The 19,495-nt window shown below is 44.8% G+C and overlaps 1 protein-coding gene across 4 annotated transcripts in view; it reads left to right on the top strand.

Annotated features, from left to right (window-relative positions):
- Nucleotides 1–19,495, top strand: part of FYN (FYN proto-oncogene, Src family tyrosine kinase) — a 225,931-nt gene that overhangs the window by 25,135 nt on the left and 181,301 nt on the right. The window contains exon 1 of one of the 4 annotated variants that reach the window (XM_021084361.1): nucleotides 4,571–4,589. The exons of the other annotated variants lie outside the window; for them this stretch is intronic. The gene's annotated coding sequence lies outside the window, so the exon portion shown is untranslated. Of the gene's footprint in view, nucleotides 1–4,570; nucleotides 4,590–19,495 lie in introns of those variants that run through there. 4 annotated transcript variants of the gene reach the window in all.

Here is a 19,495-nt window from a genome sequence, read left to right as displayed (position 1 = left end):
CTCAGTGGGTTAAGGATCCAGCATTGCCGTGAGCTGTGGTGTAGGTGAAAGACACGGCTTGGATCTGGTGTTGCTGTGGCTGTGGTGTAGGCCAGTAGCTACAGCTCCGATTCGACCCCTAGCCTGGGAACTTCCATATGCTGCATGTGTGGTCCAAAAAAAAATACACACACGCACATGCAAAAGAGCACCCCTCACTGGGAACATGGTCAGGACCCCTTTGCCAGAGCTGGTTAACCTCTGCCAGTGCTGTCCTGTTGCACGGAGTGTGGCAGGTGCCTAGGGGAGATGGCCCCTAGGTGGGAGAGGTGGCTGTATCAAGACAGCTTGAGGTTGAGGGCTTCCCAGTGTTATTTTTAGAGTTTTCACTAGAAATAAAAACCTTTGTGTAATCCTCCAAAGATGGAGGATTTGAGCTGATCTACATTATGGGGAGTGCTTCGGTTTTGGTCCAGGCCTTGTCCTTTGGCTTCCATTCCTGCGTCAATCCACATTTGTGGCATTTATGGATCCGCCTTTTTCCACTGGGGAATCTGGGTCACTTCAGTCATGTTCTCAAGCAAAACATCAGCACTATTTCAGCAGAAGAATAAAAGCATGGAACATGCTCTAATGCCCACAGGCCCACAATTGAAGACATTTATATTGTAGTAGTCAATTATTTAAAGTGTCAGCGCAGTTACATATGCATATCTCTATCTGTAAACACACACACACACACATACACACACACGAACATGAACACGAGCAGGGAGGTGTCTATCTTGCCTTAAGCATTAGAAATGTAAAACTTGGGTATTTCAGTAGTCTAGGTTTAGAATTAAGTAGGGGAATAATTGGTCAATTTTTTAAATAGAGTAATTATTTAAATTGTTATTTCTGTTTCACCTAAACATCTGATGACCAAAATTTATATTATTCTCAGCTTTTCAGAAAAGGCCAGAGACTATAAAACTCTTAGAGGAAAACATAGGCCAAACACTCTCCCACATAAACCACAGCAACATCTTCTCAGATCCACCTCCTAGAGTAATGACGATAAAAACAAAAATAAACAAATGAAACTTAATTAAACTTAAAATTTTCTGTACAGAAAAGGAAACCCTAGGCAAAATGAAAAGACAACCCACAGAATGAGAGAAAATATTTGCAAATTAAGTGACTGACAAGGGATTCATCTCCAATATTTATAAACACCTTCTGCAGCTCAATACCAAAAAAACAACCAACCCCATCAAAAAATGGGCAGAAGATATAAATAGACAATTCTTCAAAGAAAACATACAGGTGGCCAAAAAACACATGAAAAGATGTTCAATATCACTCATTATTAGAGAAATGCAAATCAAAACCAGTCTGAGGTACCACCTTACACCAACCAGAATGACCATCATCAAAAAGGCTACAAACAATAAGTGCTGGAGAGGGTGTGGAGAAAAGGGAACCCTGTTACACTGTTGGTGGGAATGTAAATTGGTGCAACCCCTGGGAAAACAGTATGGAGATTCCTCAGAAAACTAAAAACAGAATTACCATTTGATCCAGCAATCCCACTCCTGGGCATCTATCCAGAGAAAACCATGACTCAAAAAGATACATGTACTCCAGTGTTCATTGCAGCACTATATACAGTAGCCAAGACATGGAAACAATCTAACTGTCCATCAACAGAGGAGTGGATCAAGAAGCTGTGGTACATATACATAATGGAATATTACTCAGCCATCAAAAGGAAAGAAATAATGGCATTTGCAGCAACATGGATGGACCTAGAAATTATGCTAGTTAAAATCAGACTGAGAAACCAATATCAAATGCTATCACTTACACGTGGAATCTCAAAAAGGGACACAGTGAACTTCTTTGCAGAACAGATAACGACTCACAGACTTTGAAAAACTTATGGTCTCCAAATGAGACAGATTGGGGGGTGGGGGGTGTGCTGGGGGTTTGGGATGGAAATGCTATAAAATTGGGTTGTGATGATGCTGTGCAGCTATAAGTGTAATAAAATTCAATGAGTAATTAAAAAAAGAGAAATGGCTTTTATTTAGGAAAGATAGAGCTTTTTAAAAAAACTAATACCATTCTAGATGGGGGTGCTGTGTGAATTTTACTTTTAGGCAATTCTATTTCATCCATCCATATCCTTCCTCTTTGAAACAATGGAATGGAGCTGGTGCCTAAAAATATCTCAGGCCCCGTATGCTTGCTGGGAGTCTTTGAAGTTAATGCTGTGACATCCTTCTGATTTCTGGCTGCTGTGGGGTGATGCATACATGTATTGTCTTTGTTAATTAGCTCCATCTGTTTAGTAAACCTGAAAAAGAAATTGAATGATCCGCATACACGTACGATGTATGGATAAAATTCCTTGTGTGGCAGTGAGCCAGCAGCTGCAAGCAGATTTTTGGTTTTCCTTTTGGTACTATTTGCTCAAGAGCCATGGAGTGAGGGCTCATTCTTCCAGAGCCCATTGCTGAAACTGGGGACCCAGTGATCGTGGTCGTGCTGTGTGCACAAGAGAGGTGAAATTGCCTCGCTAGTTTAGAAAAGGTTCTGATTCTCCAAGTGTTCTTTCTGTGGCAGAGGAAGGACTCTTTCACCTTACACATGAGAACACACCATTCTGTAGATCAGAATGACAGCCTTCCTAGACCTCTTTTCCAAAGACAGGACAGGATGGCCTGTCTCAGAAGTGTTCAAGAATGTGAGTCAGGGAGTTTCCGTCGTGGCACAGTGGAAATGAATTCGACTAGGAACCATGAAGTTGTGGGTTTGATCCTGGTCCTCGATCAGTAGATTAAGGATCTGGTGTTGCGGTGAGCTGTGGTGTAGTTCACAGATTTGGCTCAGATCTGGCATTACTGTGGCTGTGGCGTAGGCTGGCAGCTGTAGCTCTGATTGGATCCCTAGCCTGGGAACCGCTGTATGCGCGGGTATGGCCCTAAAAAGGAAAATAAATAAATAAATATTAAAAGAAAGAAAAAAGAATGGAAGTCAGACTTCCACTGCATAGATGTTCCCTTTGGTAGAAAGTCCTCAGAGTAATGGCTTACTCTTTGCTGGGTGTAGGAGGGCAGGGGACATTTCTGGATGGAGAGAATTCCATTCCCCCCCACAGCTTAGCAATGTCTAGATCTCCAGTGGATGAGCCAGAAGAAAAAGAAAAGGCATGCATTGCCTGGTGGCATTTGGTAGGACAGGATGGCCTGTCTCAGAAGCAAGGAATAGATGGGGGTGTGGGTTGCTAAGGCACGTGCCCGGAGCCGGTGCCCGTTGGCACGGTCTCTTCCTCCAGCCTGTGTGCTGCTCCTCCTGTGTGTCTGCAGCGAGTTCATGATTTGGATACCCATCTGTGCAAGACAGTATATGAGTTTCTCATTCTCTTCCCCATGGTCATTTTTTCTTTCCTTCATTCTGAGTCATCTTTGACTAAACAAAACAAAGATGTGACTGTTAATTATGCAGTTTTGCAGACAGCACAGAAATTCTCTTCTGTGTGTGTGGAGCGGGGGGTGGTTTTAATGGGACTAGTAATTTATGATGGAGGCATTTTAAGCCATGGGCCAGGAAGAAAGATGCCAAGAATCACATGGAAAACAAGTTTGAGTCTCTACTAAGATAGGAAAGATTGTATCTGCTTTCTGCTTTTTAGATTTGTCAAACCTTTCACTTTCTGCCCTAACATATTATTGTTAATGTAATTCCATTCAACCATTTTTATTGTTTTCTTTAGGTAATTTATTAAAATTGAAGCTTTGTTCAAACAGCTAAAATCATAAGTAATAAATGAGGTACCTTTGTATTGGCAGGTTGTAGGTAGAGTGAGTGAGCAAGTGCCACCATCCTGCTCCTGGCACTTGGGGGATTCATGAGACCTGGGTATGGGTGCCCTCAGAAATCAGTGCTCAGCTTTGCAGGGGCTTGACATGAGGTTCTAAGTTGCTCTTGGGGCTAGATTTCCATGGACAAGTCGTGCAGGCTGCTGGGTTGGCAGGCCTCCCAGAGAGGGGAACCCTAGCTGATGAGAAAGCAGGGCTTCCCACAAAGGCTGTTTTGACAGTGAGGCTCGCCCACAGACAGGAAGTGGGGCAGAGAGGGACTGGGGACTATGGGAGGTTTAAACCAAGGGGTAAGTTGAACAAGACTTTGGAGACTCATTTTTAATGTGTCTCAGCTATGGAGACTCATTTTTAATGTGTCCCAGCTATGGATGACTTGGGGGCAGGCACTTTGGAGAAGGGGTATGCGTGTGTGTGTACACACTCAAGACCCCCATCTCTATTTTTCCTGGCTCTGGAAAGTTAAGATCTCATGCTGGCTGTCTTTGGTGGTACAGGGTCAGGTCTTTGCAGTTGCAGGCAGGTGTTTGTGGCAACTGTGACTTCTCAACAATTGTGTGAACAAGAAAAAAGTTGTGGGCAAATTGATCATCTCCAGGAAATGAAAATTGTATGGTTGTGCTTTGTGAGTGGTTTAGAGGCAAAGGGTGCTCAGTTCTCTTCTGATGTCTTTTTTTTTTTCTCTTCTACAGTTTTTTTTTTTTTTTTTTGAAGAAGCGGGATGCTAATCTAGACGTGGAAAAAGTAAGTTGGCAAGTTTTGCCCTGAGAGCACATGCCATGTAAATTAGAAGGGGTTTCCCTTTGGAACCCAGGATTTGGTCCACTTTGAACTTGAGGATTGGTGACTCTGAGAGCGTTGGTTTCTAAGAGAGAGGTGGAGTTGGCGGTGGAGCTGGTATATGAAATAGAAAGTCTCAGCTCACTCAGGTGAACCTACTATTTTCCCCCTTCCCTTATTTGTAACACTCAATTTTGATAATTATGAGAACATATGTTTTAGCTCTAAGATATGTCTTCCCAGCCCCAAAATAGAACAGAACAGCTGCCGGGTGGCTGCCGAGCCTTCCAGGGGCTGCTGAGGGCTGGGCAGCCCTCTGGCTTCTGGTTGAGAGAGGCTCCCTGTAGTTCATTCATTGTTGATTTTTTCCTCTACTCTGATAACTGCTGCTTGCCGCTGCCCTAGTTGTACCTTCAAATTGCAGTCACCATGGTTTCATTCACTAAACATTTTTTTGGTGTCCTCTGGGTGTTAAAGACACCTTACTGGACTCTGCTGAGACAGAAATGAATGTGGCAAATGGTGCACAGGTAATAATTACACAGTAGGATAGAGCCAGGCAGGAGGGGCTTTGGAAGCTCAGGCCGAGGGCCAGGCGTCCAGAGAAGCTGCTGCAGGGAGGGGATGTGTGAAGGAACCATGTTGCCATTCTTCCTGCAGATGTCTGCTGAGTCTTCTCTGCCTGTATTTCTCTCATCTCCCGGGCACCTTGGCTTCCCTTGAAAGGCTGGCGTTGCAGGTCTCATCTGCCACCCATAGGATCTTTTCCTGCCCCAGACTCTGCTGCCCAGTTGGCTGGCCTTGGGTGTGATGTCCCATGGGTTCCCTGATGGCCTGCCACCTCATCATCTAGAATGACTTGGATGTTATTCCTCATTTTGAATTACGCATGAGAGAGGTCCTTCTCCTGAACTAGAGCCATTCTGTCTGCAGACAATGCACCTTTGTTTTAAGTCGAGGAAGTATACTGTCTGAACTCTTGGTTGAGAACAATTATGAGCAACCCCTGACCTTTGACCCCACACAGCCCTCTCCCCTCCCCCACCCCCAGCTTCTGCATAATGATCTGTGCTCTCTTTTCAGTCATGGCCTTTTTGGCTCCTACAAACCAAAGGTCAGGGCCAGGAGGAAGAAAGCCTTTGTAGACCCCCTTCATGCACTTGGGTTCAGGCTGTAGAAGCCTGGGTTTGGCAAACCCAACCCAATGGGCCTGAGCCCTGTGGCCCTCCTGGTCCAGGCCCATGGCAGGCTGGAGCCTCTGGGTGCCAGGAGCCACCCCAGGGTGGAGTAGCACAGAACAGCGGATGCCCAGGGTGGGGGTCTGGGAAGTGCCTGGTGCTGGTCCAGGCTTCAAGGCTTGCCCAGCCTCATACAGCCCAGGCCAAGGTGACTCCCACAGCTGTGAGGCAGGGAGCTCCAGCTTGTGGAGGAGGCATGTCTGTGAATTTGTGTTCCAGGTACAATCCTATGCCACGCAGACCACAGGGCTTGTTTAATATGGTGAAGGGCCCCAAGTGGAGTGAATTAAATTCTTGCTTCAGCTCTGCTGTTAGCTTGCTGTTAAGACCTGAGGCAAATCTCCTCTCCTCTCTAAGCCTCATTTTTCATTCCACTTTCAGTAAAGTGGTCTCTTTTCCAAGACCAAGTCAAATGCTTCATCATTTAACTTAAAACACAAAACATATATTTTTTTGGTTTGTTTTCTGATTTGAGGCTTGTATCAAAAAGGAAAAAGGGGAAGTCCCCTCGTGGCTCAGCGGAAACGAATCCGACTAGGAAACATGAGATTGAGGGTTTGATCCCTGGCCTCATTCAGTGGGTTAAGGATCTGGTGTTGCCGTGAGCTGTGGTGTAGGTCACAGACGCAGCTTGGATCCTGTGTTGCTGTGGCTGTGGTGTAGGCCAGCAGCTGTAGCTCCCATTTAACCCCTAGCCTGGGAATCTCCATATGTCATGGGTGCGGACCCAAAAAGGAAAAAGAGCTGTTGGCCACAGTCTAAAGAAAACTTAATAAGGCCTTAGGTTGGGAGGTCCTTGCAGGTGGAGCCTGGCTGGTTGTGCCTCCAGGTAGAACCCTGGCAGCAGGCATTGTCTTACTGAGGACTGAACCATGCGAGGACCCAGGGAAGTCAGAATAAAAAAGACTGAATGGGCTGGGAAATGCTTCTTGGGCTGCAAGAGAGTTTGAGCTCCTCAGAAGGGCCCTGCCTGCACCCTCTCAGTCCAGTAGTTAAAGACCTGAAAAACACTTATCCGCCCTAGAGGAGTTCACTATTTTAAAAGCTCTAATTCAAAAGCTTCAATTCCAGACCCTTTCTCTAATGCTCAGAGAAGGCTGTTGAGTACAGATGCACCAACGATTGTGTTTATGTATCTGCCAAGAAGAATCTAGTACAGGACACGCCTCTGTTGTTTAAAGTAAATGATATCGGAGTTCCCGTCATGGCGCAGCGGTTAACGAATCCGACTAGGAACCATGAGGTTGCGGGTTCGGTCCCTGCCCTCGCTCAGTGGGTTAACGATCTGGCGTTGCCGTGAGCTGTGGTGTAGGTCGCAGACGCGGCTCGGATCCCGCGTTGCTGTGGCTCTGGTGTAGGCCAGTGGCTATAGCTCCGATTCGACCCCTAGCCTGGGAACCCCATATGCCGCGGGAAGTGGCCCAAGAAATGGCAAAAAGACAAAAAAATAAATAAAATAAAATAAAGTAAATGATAGCTGTTGGCCAACCCAAATGAAGAAAAGTCTCTGATGTCAGAGTTTTTCTAATGAATTTTTGAGTTTTCTCTTTCCACTGAACATTTTGGTAAAGATAGAAGTATGAAAGGAAAATTAGCTCTAGTTTGGCATGTCCAAGCTGAAAGTAAATCAGTATGCCATCTGTAATTGTTATTGTCTGCAGTTCATTGGACTTCCACCACATACTGAGTGCTTATTCTGTGTATCACACTGGACTGTTAGAACAGTCTCGTAAGGGGACCATGTCCCTGACCATGAGTTGCTCAAGGCAGGTAGTGACAGCAAGGATGTTAAGCCTCTCTGTCTGGTCCTGAGCCTTCTCTTTCCCATACCTCTTCTTACCTTGGAATTGATGCAGTATTTGAGACTGTATATGGGTGTTACTTCTTCTGAAAACGTTTTATGAGTAAGTAATAAAAAGGCAACGTTACTTCCTAAAGCAGTCTTCCTTGACACTCTCCTTCTGATCCTGGATGGCATTGCCCTCTCACCATGCACTGCTTCAAAGCTACATTGTTGTTTTGAATGATAGCCATCTGGTGTCTGTGTTTCCTGTTGGAATATAAACTTTGTCAGGTCTGAATCCTTCAGGGATTGAGCCTAGAGCCGGCTCCTAATACACCCTCTCAACATACTGAATGCCAAGCTAAGGGGAAATGAGAGCCAATGAAAACTACTTTGATACGTAGAAAAGTAAAAAAAAAAAAAAAAAAAAAAAAAAAAAAAATCTGTGTACCCCAGAAATCATGTTTCTTTTCTCCACCTGTAGGTTTTCTCTGTGGAAACTGTTAATAGCATTATACGATAAGACAACAGTTCCTTAGCTTTCTTCTCCAAAGTGCAAAATTTCAAGCAAACAAATAGGTAATTCTTAAGAATGAAGTAATCACATCACCTAGAATGGTGTAATGCCTTTATTGAAGAATCAATGAGATGGAACAAATTGTGAGGACATATTTATATAGTTACACTGTTTTTTAACCAACTTATGCATTTTATATTTTAGTTATTTTCAGAGGGTGTATTATTTTTGTTATACTTACCAGTTGTTATTCTTTTTACTATGCTATATAAAATATTTAACGGTATATAAGGCTTTCTTCTTTATAAATTTTAGTTGCATAATATAACAATTTAATATAATGCTAATTTTTAAAGAAAAATTGAAATGTAATAGATAAAACTGGGATAAAGTACAGAATAAATTTCCTATTTGTCTCAGCATATTTTCCATTCCACTTCTCCAGTGGGAGTCACTTAATCTGTTTCTTTTTTTTTTTTTTTTTTTTGTCTTTTTGCTATTTCTTGGGCTGCTCCCGCAGCATATGGAGGTTCCCAGGCTAGGGGTCTAATCGGAGCTGTAGCCACAGGCCTACGCCAGAGCCACAGCAACGCAGGATCCAAGCCGCGTCTGCAACCTACACCACAGCTCACAGCAACGCCAGATCGTTAACCCACTGAGCAAGGGCAGGGACCGAACCCGCAACCTCATGGTTCCTAGTCGGATTCGTTAACCACTGCGCCACGACGGGAACTCCTTAATCTGTTTCTTAAAATCCATGTTATAATAATCTGTGTGAATGTAATTGTGTGTAAATGTATGTATTTTATTCTGTAAAAAAAAAAAAAAAAAAAAAAAGATGTGCATAGAAAGTCAAACCACAATAAAAGTTTGTTTGGTGGAAAAAAAAAAAAAAAAGAATGAAGTAATCTGGCATTTAAAATGGATGAGGAATGAGGTCCAGGAAATATAAGATAATACATATAAGAAAGGAGATGTATATATATGTATGACTGGGTCACTTTACTGTATAGCAGAAATTGGCATTGTAAATCAACTATACTTTGATAAAATATTTAAAATTAAAAGTAAACTATTGACACATTAAAAAAAGAATGAAGTAATCTGGGCAAGCAAAGCAAAGTCTGAAGATAAATGAGGGAGAAGCGGTAAGAACACAAGGAAAACACTGAATACCTTTTTTCACAGAATCTTCTAGAATTATTGAGGGAGCTACCTCTGAGGGAGGGTTTCCATAAATCACTGATTTGACAATATGAGGCGTATCTTCTGAAAGTGAAACTCAGCTGAATTTAAAAAACTATGTAATTTTGGTTTTATGTCAGAAAAACAAAATCACACTTTAAAATAAAAAGCTGATAAACCTGAGTCATCTTATTTAGTCATTTAAATCATGATTTAAATGAAATTGATTGAAATAATATCTGCTTTGGTCATAACTACTCTCAAAGGTCTGAGGAGAAAGGTGAGATTTTCAGCTATCCTTCATGGCCTTTGACTAGCGTGATTAAGGGATTTCGGCACCTACCCTGGAGAGTTCCCTGTCATATTTGTAGTTTCAGTGAGACTGAGATTTCCTGTACTGCTGTTGCAGCTGTGAGCAGGGTTTATCTAGCTGCCTCCAGACCACAACTATGGCCAAAATACTGCTATTTATTTGATAAGACATGGGGGCCACCTCAGGTAAAATTGTCGTTCAGAAAGAAAAGTAAATTCAAAAGGTCACTTCTGCTTTAGAGCTGTTTTCCTTTTTTCAGTGAATTTTTTTTCTTTTGTCTTTTTAGGGACACACCCATGCCATATGGAGATTCCCAGGCTAGGGGTCAAATCAGAGCTGCAGCTGCCAGCCTACACCACAGCCACAGCAATGCGGGATTTGAGCTGTGTCTTTGACCTACACCACAGTTCATGGCAACTCCAGATCCTTAACCCACTGACCAAGGCCAGGGATTGAACCCGAGTCCTCATGGATACTAGTTGGGTTTGTAAACCGCTGAGCGACAATGGAACTCCCTCAGTGAATTTCTTGAAATACATTAGTCTGTAAATAAATGGAGACTGTACATAAAAGTTGCTCCATTTTTCAGTCTTGTTTTAATAAGTCCCAAGGGAAATGATGAAAATGTCCTAGATTCTTATTGTAGGGCTAGTCGTTTTGTGGGGAAAAAAAAAAATCTGTTTCAAAACAGTAAAGGATTCAAAATTCAGGACTGCATTAGAAACCAAGGTTTAAAGCCGTGTGTATGTGATTCCTTCACAACTGTTGTGAAGAGGAAAAATTTGTCCATGTAAGATTTTTTTTCAGAGGGAGAATAGGATTTTTCCAGGGGTCAGAAGATCAGCAGGGCTTATACGGTGTGTCCAGAGGCTCGAGAATGCTGGTCACTGGGACGGCATGAGGATTGTCTTCAGTGGGAATGGGGGGGTTGGGGCTGGGGTGCCCTCCTCACTGGGTGAACAGCTTGCTCTCAGGAGGAGGAGAGTGAAGAGGAGGAAGGGAGGAACAGCGTAAGCAAAACGCCATCTGTAGCAGCCCCTGCTTCCTGAATGGAGGGCAGGGCTCACCAGGTTCTGTGGGTCCCTTAGGGCCACTCTGATCCACGTGCATCGGGTTGCCAGCCCCAGGGCCAATGGGATGCCCTGTTAGCCTCCATTTTCCATGTCCCCTGCCCCAGCCTTAGACACACCCATGCCGTGGTGCCTGGGCATTGGGAGAGACCAGCCTCTGTTTCACTGAATAAAGACCAGGCTTCACACAGCCTGCTTCTCTAGTGACTAGGGACCAAGAAAAGGGAGTGGCTTTGTGGGGGGGTTGTGTATGTATGTTTAGGAATGAGGAACTTACACAGAGTTCTGTTGTAGGTCGAAGAGCAAACATTTTTAGTCCTGGACCAATAATAGTTGTGCATCTCCCGTAATAACTGACCACCTATATTTCACATAAATCTCTGGATTGTAAATTAAGCACCATTGTCCAAGAAGAAAAGCGTGCCCTCTGCCAGTTCGAACTTCCAAGATAGTGAAAGCTTCCCCTTCCTTGATATTTTGAACTCAAGCAGATAGTGACGGCTGTTGGAAGGACTACAGATGACAGTATTGTGTTGAGATTCAAGGAAAAAGTTGAAAAGTTGGGGTTGAATTATCTAGCCCTGGATACAGAACAATTAACTCATTCTTTCCTCCAACTTTAATCAAGTCCGGTGAGTCAACCACTGTTTAAGCCACATGTCATCATACTTAGTTGTCCTATTTTCCATGTGAGGAAAATGAAGCTCAACAGAAGTGAAATGATTTATCCAAGGATTTGAATCTAGGAAACAGTGAGATCTTAAATAGGTTTCAGAGAGTTCCCATTGTGGCTCCACGGGTTAAGAACCTGACTAGTATCCATGAGTATACCAGTTCAATCCCCAGCCACACTCTGTAGGTTAAGGATCCAGTGCTGATACAAGCCGCAGCATAGGTCACCGATGTGGCTTGAACACTGGTGTTGGTGTGGCTGTGGTGTAAGCCAGCAGCTGCATCTCTGCTTCGTCCCTGGCCTGGGAACTTCCATATGCTGCGGGTATGGCCTTGAGAAATGTCAATAAATAAAATAGGTCTCAGACCTGGGCACCCTCTTTCCACACCACAGAGGAGGTTTTCCTGTACTGAAGCTCCGTGGAGCAGAAGGCAGATGAGTCATCATTAGCCCCCGTCATTGAACTGGTAATTTTATATGTACCTTTCATTTTTTCTTCCCTGAATTTAAAAGGACTTTCTCCCTTATTTGTGGTTTTTAAAGTAGTAATGATGTTCTTATCAAGGAGACATTAGAAACTTAAAAGGGGCACTGTCTCTTTATTATTATTTAAATTTATGTTATTGAATTGATTTACAGTATTGTGTTAATTTCTGCTGTTCAGTAAAGTGATTGAGTTGTACATCTATACACACTTTTTCATATTCTTTTCCATTATTGTTTATCACAAGATATTGAATACAGCTCCTTGTGCTATAGAGTAAGACCTCGTTTATCCACTCAATGCATAATAGTTTGCATCTGCTAATCCCAAATGCTTAACCCACTCTCCCCCACCTCCCCACGTCCCCTTAGCTACCACAGGTCTGTTTTCCATGTCTTAAACCTGTTTCTGCTTCATAGGTAAGTTCATTTGTGTCACATTTTAGATTCCACATATAAGTGATATCATATAGTATTTGTCTTTCTGGTTTACTTAGTCTGATAAGCTCTAGGTACATGCATGTTGCTGCAAATGGCATAATTCTTTGTTATGGCTGAGTAATATTCCATTGTATATATGTACCACATTTTCTTTATCCATTCATACGTTGATGGGCATTTAGGTTGCTTCCATGTCTTGGCTATTATCAATAATACTGCAGTGAACATTGGCATTGGGGAGCAAGTTTCTTTTTGAGTTCTAGTTCAGGAACCATCTCTTTAAACCTGACCTGGTCCCACCAGGTGATCCCTGTGATAGCAAGAGTGACTTCCAGAGATGGAGTTCTATGATGGGACCACAGAACAGTCAGGGGAGGCCTGTGATACCCTATTCTCTTTCCATGGCCAGTTCCTAGGCTTGGGGGATCATTTTACTGTATCCTCATCTCAGTAGGTTTCATCCTTCTCCAAGAGCTGGATATTGCCAGGCAAGGGTGGGGAGGATTGCCGCCCCCATGACAGTAGAAAATCAAGATGAGCTCCCACCTCCTCTGTAGGCTTCCTCCTGTAGCTGTGAGATGCTGCATAACATGTCCCATGGCAGCCAGGCCTGCTGGGTGGAGGTTGGAGTCACTGGGTGGTTGTCTGCCCTGCATAGACTTACTATTGGCTGAATTTGTGTGTGAAGGAGAGATAGTAGTAAAATACATATGAAGAATGGCTTGCTTAAAAGGTGCTTTTGTCACTGCCCCAAACACTTTTAAAAGCCGAGCTGCACTTTTTCTGGGACTGGTGTGGAAGGGACCATAAAAACACGTACAAATTCAAGCTTTTCCCTTAAAGAAGATTATTACTGCCTGCTTCTGGCCCACAACAACATTTTATCTAAGCAGAAAACCTTCCAGTATTAGTTTGCTGTGGCTGCTAGAACCAATGACCGCAACTCAGTGTCTTAAAAAAATAGAGGGTTTCTTCTCTCATGGTTTTGGGGTCAGGGTCCAATATCAGGATGTCAGCAGGAATGCACTCCCTTCAGAGGCTTTTGGGAACATCTGCTGCTTGCCTCTCCTCTTCCAGCCTTTGATGGCCACGGGCGGTCCCTGACTGCAGCCACATCTCTCCAGTCCCTGCCTCCGCCTTCACTTGACCTTCTTCCCTATGTGTGTCTATCCCATCTCCCTGGGTATGGCTCTTCTGAGGACCCCTGCGAAGACTGTGGAGCCCAGATAATTTAGCATAAGTTCCTCCTCTGGAGATGCCTCGCTTTATCATGTCACAGCCTGCCATGTAAGATAATAGTCCCAGATCACAGGGACTAGAAAGAGGATGTCTGGGGAGGGTAGAGATTTTTCTGCCTTCCACACCTTCTTTTGGGGAATTTCTGAATTTTTCTTTTCCTGAAAGCTAAAGCCCGCACCCACTCATTTCACAAGTTTCTTTAGTGAATTTGATTTTCTTGGAAGGGGCCACTTGGAAGATCTAAGGAACTGACCTTGTCTGCCAGGCCTCGGAACAGGCAAAGCCATGCCTGTCTTCTTTCTCAGATTGGCGCTAGTGTAAGGATGAAGAATTGGGGGCTTGGAGAGGTGGCGGAGGCCTTCAGAGTTAGATCCTCCAGTCTGAGGGGAACCTGAGGCTAGAGAGGCAGGGTCACTAAGGAGCAGAGTGGGACCAGCTTCATTCTTCCACTTTGTTCGTGCAGATCCCTAAGCTGTCCTGTAACTAAGCCTCTGGGCCTGTGTTCACGTGAGAGCCCTCTGCACCTGAAAACCCCATGCCTGCAAATCCTCCTTTCCTAGGCCATTAGCCCTGGTTCTTCCAAATATTCTTACATTACCTGATGTCAGGAGTTCTGTCATTCTGTCTTTTTTTTTTTTTTTTGCTTTTTAGGTCTGTACCTACAGCATATGGAGGTTCGCAGGCTAGCGGTCCAATTGGAGCTATGGCTGTCAGCCTACAGCACAGCCATCATCAGATTGAGCCACATCTGCAACCCACACAACAGCTCACAGCAATACTGGATCCTTAACCCACTGAGCGAGGCCAGGGATTGAACCTGAAACCTCATGGTTCCTAGTTGGATTCATTTCCGCTGTGCCACAACAGGAACTCCAAGAGTTCTGTCATTCCGGTTGCTTCTTACTGGATGTGTTTCCTGCCTGATATTGTCTCTTTATTTATTTGGTTTTGGAGGGCTGCACCTGCAGCCTGCGGAAGTTTCTGGGCCAGGGATTGAACCTGCATCACAGCAGTGACAACACCACATCCTTAACCACTAGGCCACCAGAGAACTCTGGTCATTGTCTCTCTAAAAGCGTGTTCTCAGATAGGAACAACACTTCAGAGATGGCCTGGTCAGTGCAGAGTAAGGATTCTATACCTAAGTCTAGTAAGCCCATGAGCTGCCCTTGTTTTTTGCATCTTCAAGTGTATATATAAGTGCAGGCCAGAATTTCATCTGTGATTCAGCCACTCCATCGCACCTGCAGCTTGCATGGAGCTCATATTCAGTGTCTTTAAATACGAATTTCTTTAAACCCATCCCCTTTGCCCCTGCTGGAGAAGAGCTGGGTTTCTGTCAATAACAGGATGAGATCAGCTTGGGATCCAGGATATAGTCCAGACAGGAATCCTGAGAACAGAGAGATCCGTGGCCTGGGGCGTGCTCATGGAGATGTATGAGCGGCAGGCTGTTAACAGGAGGCATTGGGGATGCTGGGTAAGGCATAGCACTGGGGAAATCCTTCCAGAGCTGGCCGTCTAGATGGACAGGTGTTTGGCAGCAGAATTGTCCGGCAGAGCAGGTCAATGGGCCAGATGCGTGCAAGAAGCACTAGTGTACTGGGTTGTCAGGAAGCTGTAGAAGAGCTGCATCCAGAAGAACGAGTTATAGGATCAACCGCCAAAACTGCTGAGAAGGGGGAGCAGGAGCCTGAGCCTGAAAGGTAAAAGGAGCTCCCAGGTCTGAAGTCAGGAGTTGGGACACTGGTGAGAGTCTCCGTGTCAGTGGCCTGGAGCCTAGGGTCAGGGTCTCTGGCAGGACTTGCGAACAGAGTAAATTGTCCCAGCTGAATGGGTGGGAGGGTATGGGGCTGGGTCTGACATGTTCCTATATTTATGCATTAGATGTTTTACAGTCAAAAGCAGGATTTTATGGGTGGCTGAAATAGCTCAGTTGGGAGAGCATTAGCCTGAAGAAAATCAGGATTTTATCTGTTTACTATGGGGAGATTTTTGTTGTTTTGGTCAGCCCTAGTAACCGTTCCAGCCTTAAAAATCTGTGTTCTTTCTTCTAATTAATTAGCGATCCTCTTTCAGCTGTGAATTATTTGTGATCTCCATAAGCACATCTGATGAAAATCTCCTTAACCAAGGGTAATGTGCCTCCCAAGCCCTACTGTACAAGCACCTCCCTCCAAGTCCGTGTCACCCCCCTGTGATGTTTGTACCCTCAGAAGTGGCCATCCCATCACCCCCGAGTCCACCAAACCCAACTGTCACTTGGCCCAGGGTCCCCCATCTTGCTCAGCTATGTTTTGAGTGGCTGTCTGAATCTCTGCTGACATCAGGGTGCTGTATCTGCAGTCTTCCCCTTGACAGTCCCATGAAAGTGCCCGAGATGAGGCAGCACCACACAAAGGCGTGTTGGGAGGGGACTTGGTTAAACACTGCATCGAGGGCAGAGGTACCATGGTGTTCTCACTGATGCCGGTGGCTTTCCATCCTGAGCCCCACTTTCCATAGCACACCCAGGGGCATTAGCCCGTGGGTGATTTTGAAGGAGGAGCTAGAACCCCATTCAGATGTGAAAGGGTTCACTTCCACCAAAGACCCAGCCTCCTCTTCGGGTTACGTGTGGTTTGTGGAGAGCAGCCCCCACAGCCAGGGGAACGTGGCAGCTTCTCGGAAGACGTAGGGGTGTTCGTGAAGTTGTGAAATGGGCCACGGCTGAACCCAGAGTGTAAAGGGAAGGAGAGGAAGTAGATCACTGCCGTTCGCAGAAGAAGAGATGAAACAGGGTGTCCATTTGCATAGTCCTTCCCGTAAAAGGACCCTGTGAAAGCGAGATGGCTCCAAGGTCGAGCACAAGGCCGAGTGAAGCAGTGGAAAGAGTGTGGGCCCCGGGGCTTGAGACATCCTGACTGTGCCACTAGAGAGCTGTGTGATGCTGACTGTGGGGGAGGCAGATAGTCATCACGTGCTGCGTTCAGGGTGCTGTGAAATCGATACAGATGCGAGAACATCTCGAATGGGAGTCTGATGAAGAGTGAAACTAGGGGGCATTGGAATAATTTACCAACGTCTGTTCATTGTCCCCCTTTCTCTGGGCCATGACTTCTAAGCATGGTGTGAATTCACAGCCAGGGTGGGAGAAGAGGCCGGGAAGGTGCCTTTCTGCCATCTTAATTTATCTTCCACTCTCCATCAAGATTGAGTGCTACAGTAATTTAAAACCAATGAATAAACTTTTTTGTGGAGGGATTTGTGTCATTATACATTTATCCAAACCCTTAGAATGTACAACACCAAGAGTGACTCCTAACGTAAACTGGTGACTCTGGGTGATCCATGATATGTGCATGTAGGTTCATTACATGTAACAAATGGCACACCTCCACCATCATAGTATCACACAGTATTTTCACTGCCCTACAGATCCTCTGTGCTCTGTCTGTTCATCCTTCCCTCATCCGAACCTCTCACAGCCAGTGATCTTTTTTTTTTGGTCTTTTTGCCATTTCTTGGGCCGCTCCTGCGGCATATGGAGGTCCCCAGGCTAGGGATCTAATTGGAGCTGGAGCTGCCCGCCTACGCCAGAGTCACAGCAACGCAGGATCCGAGCCGCATCTGCAACCCACACCACAGCTCATGGCAACGCCGAATCATTAACCCACTAAGCAAGGGCAGGGATCGAACCCACAACCTCATGGTTCCTAGTCATATTCGTTAACCACTGCGCCACGACGGGAACTCCCCAGTGATCTTTTTATTGTCTCTCAGTTTTGTCTTTTCCATAATGTCATGTAGTTGGAACCATCCAGCATGTAGCCTTCTCAGATTGGCTTCTTTCACTTACATATGCATTTAAGTTCCCTCCGTATCTTTTCATGGCTTGATACTCATTTCTTTTTAGCGCTGAATCATATTTTATTGTCTGGAGGTACCATGATTATTTACTTATTCACCTCCTGCAGAACATCTTGTTTGCTTCCAAGTTCTGGGAATTATGAAAAAGCTACTTAAAGCATCTGCGTGCAGGTTTTTGTGTGGACGTCTGGTCGTCGTCACGCGGGAGCGGAGTAGGGAGATGGATGGAGCAAACACTCCGTCCAAGACCAGGGACCCCTCAGAGGGCTCTGCAAAGAGTCAGAGGCTGGGAAGACAGCACCGAGGAAGGTGGCTTCAGGGCTCAGGGTACCATGACAAATGATGAGGAGGATGTTTGCAAAGGAGTACATATGCATACAAAGGACTGTGTCTGTATGTCAGATACATACCTGTTTACCTAATTGCGGGGGGAGGAGGGAGACAGAGAGGGGGTAGTACACCACCCCTCTCCCCGTCTTGCGCCTTAAAAACTAGACCACCACCAGGACTTTGGAAGCCTCTGTGTGTTCCTCCCTGGCCCTACCCCTCTCCTTCAGAGGAAACACTGTTCTGAATTGTGTGTGTGTCATTTCCTGGCTCTTCTGGGTTTATTTCCCTAAGCAATCTATTATTAAGTTTTGTTTGCCTCGGGGCTATATATAAATGGTACTCCGGTACATTTGCCTTTTTTCAGTCAATATTCATTTTTTAAGATTCATCGCTACCGATGCCTACAGTGACACACATGCCATTCATTTACCTTCACCACTGTATGGCCTTGCCTTGTGTGAATACACCACAAGTTATTTATCCCGTCTCCTCTCGATGGACATGTGGGTCCTTTCCAGTTTTGTGCAGTTTTAAGCAGTGCCACTGTGAACATTCTTGTATGTGTGCCTTGCGGCAAACAGTTCCTCCTATAAGTATTGAAGAGAATAGATTCCTGGGTCTTAGAGTATGTGCCTCTTCAACTTGACCGTGTAATGGCAAATTGTTTTCCATAGTGGTTATAGGATGTTCCATTTGACATTCCCAGGAGTAATCAGATTAACTCCAAAAAGAAGGGGAAGTCCAAAGGGAAGACGAAATGCAGGATTAGCCAAATATTGGTGAGGAGAAGGATGTCATTAGGGTCTGATGAAGTACAGCTCCCCACCACCGTGTGGGGCAGAGACAGCTGGGAATGTGAAGAGAGAGGTGTGGGCAGGACAAAAGGTTATCTTGCCTGGACCACTGTCACATTGTCATTAGGGAGCTGATTCCATCGCAGTAGGAATGAAACCCCCAGTTGTCTTCCATTTTCACTGTTTTCTCTGATCAGTAAGAACCTTTAAGTTCTCTGTCTGAGGAGCAGATAGATGCTGCCAGTCATTTAAGTGTCTGTTTGCACATCAAACTCGGGGCTGGGGGTGGAGGGGGTGGGTGGTGGTATGGATTCTAGTAAAGCTTTTGAAACAGATAGCCACACGGAGGCAGACAAATGTTTTTGGAGGTTACTTTCCTCCAAACACAGAAGATTTTTCTGACAGCCATATTTTGTATTTTATAAATCCAGGAAACTGACACAGGGTTTGACAGTGCAGTTTCTTTGACCTCTCAGGCTCAGTTAATGAGAGCTCAGATCTGCTCTGTGGTCATTCACTTGACCCGAGAAAAATGGGTCTGTGGCATTTTGAATGGCAAATTAGCTATGACATGTGACATGGTCCTAGGTGTGCATTTTGGCCTCATTTGTAAATCCTGACTGCTCTGATATGTAAAGCTGATAGAATTTGTTATCTTTTCAGAGCATATCCATTCTTCCAAATCTGGATTTAAGTGAGGACAATGTCTTTTGTTGGCATTCCTATGAAACTGAAAGTAGAGCATTAAACCATTAAAAACACGTGTTCTCCGGAATCTCAGAAGGGCAGCTTTTTTTAACTTGTTATTTTTGGGTCACCCTTCATTAATAGCATTCATCTGATTTTTTTGATTTCAGGCCAGAGAGCTCAGTGCTGGTGACATTTTCAAAATATTTCAACCATAGTTTCTCATCGTCTGTTGACTAGTATTGTCTTTTGATGGTGACATTACACA

Source organism: Sus scrofa, chromosome 1 (genome assembly GCF_000003025.6).
Source record: "Sus scrofa isolate TJ Tabasco breed Duroc chromosome 1, Sscrofa11.1, whole genome shotgun sequence".
NCBI lineage: Eukaryota > Metazoa > Chordata > Mammalia > Artiodactyla > Suidae > Sus > Sus scrofa.
This window is presented reverse-complemented; position numbering and strand designations above follow the sequence as displayed.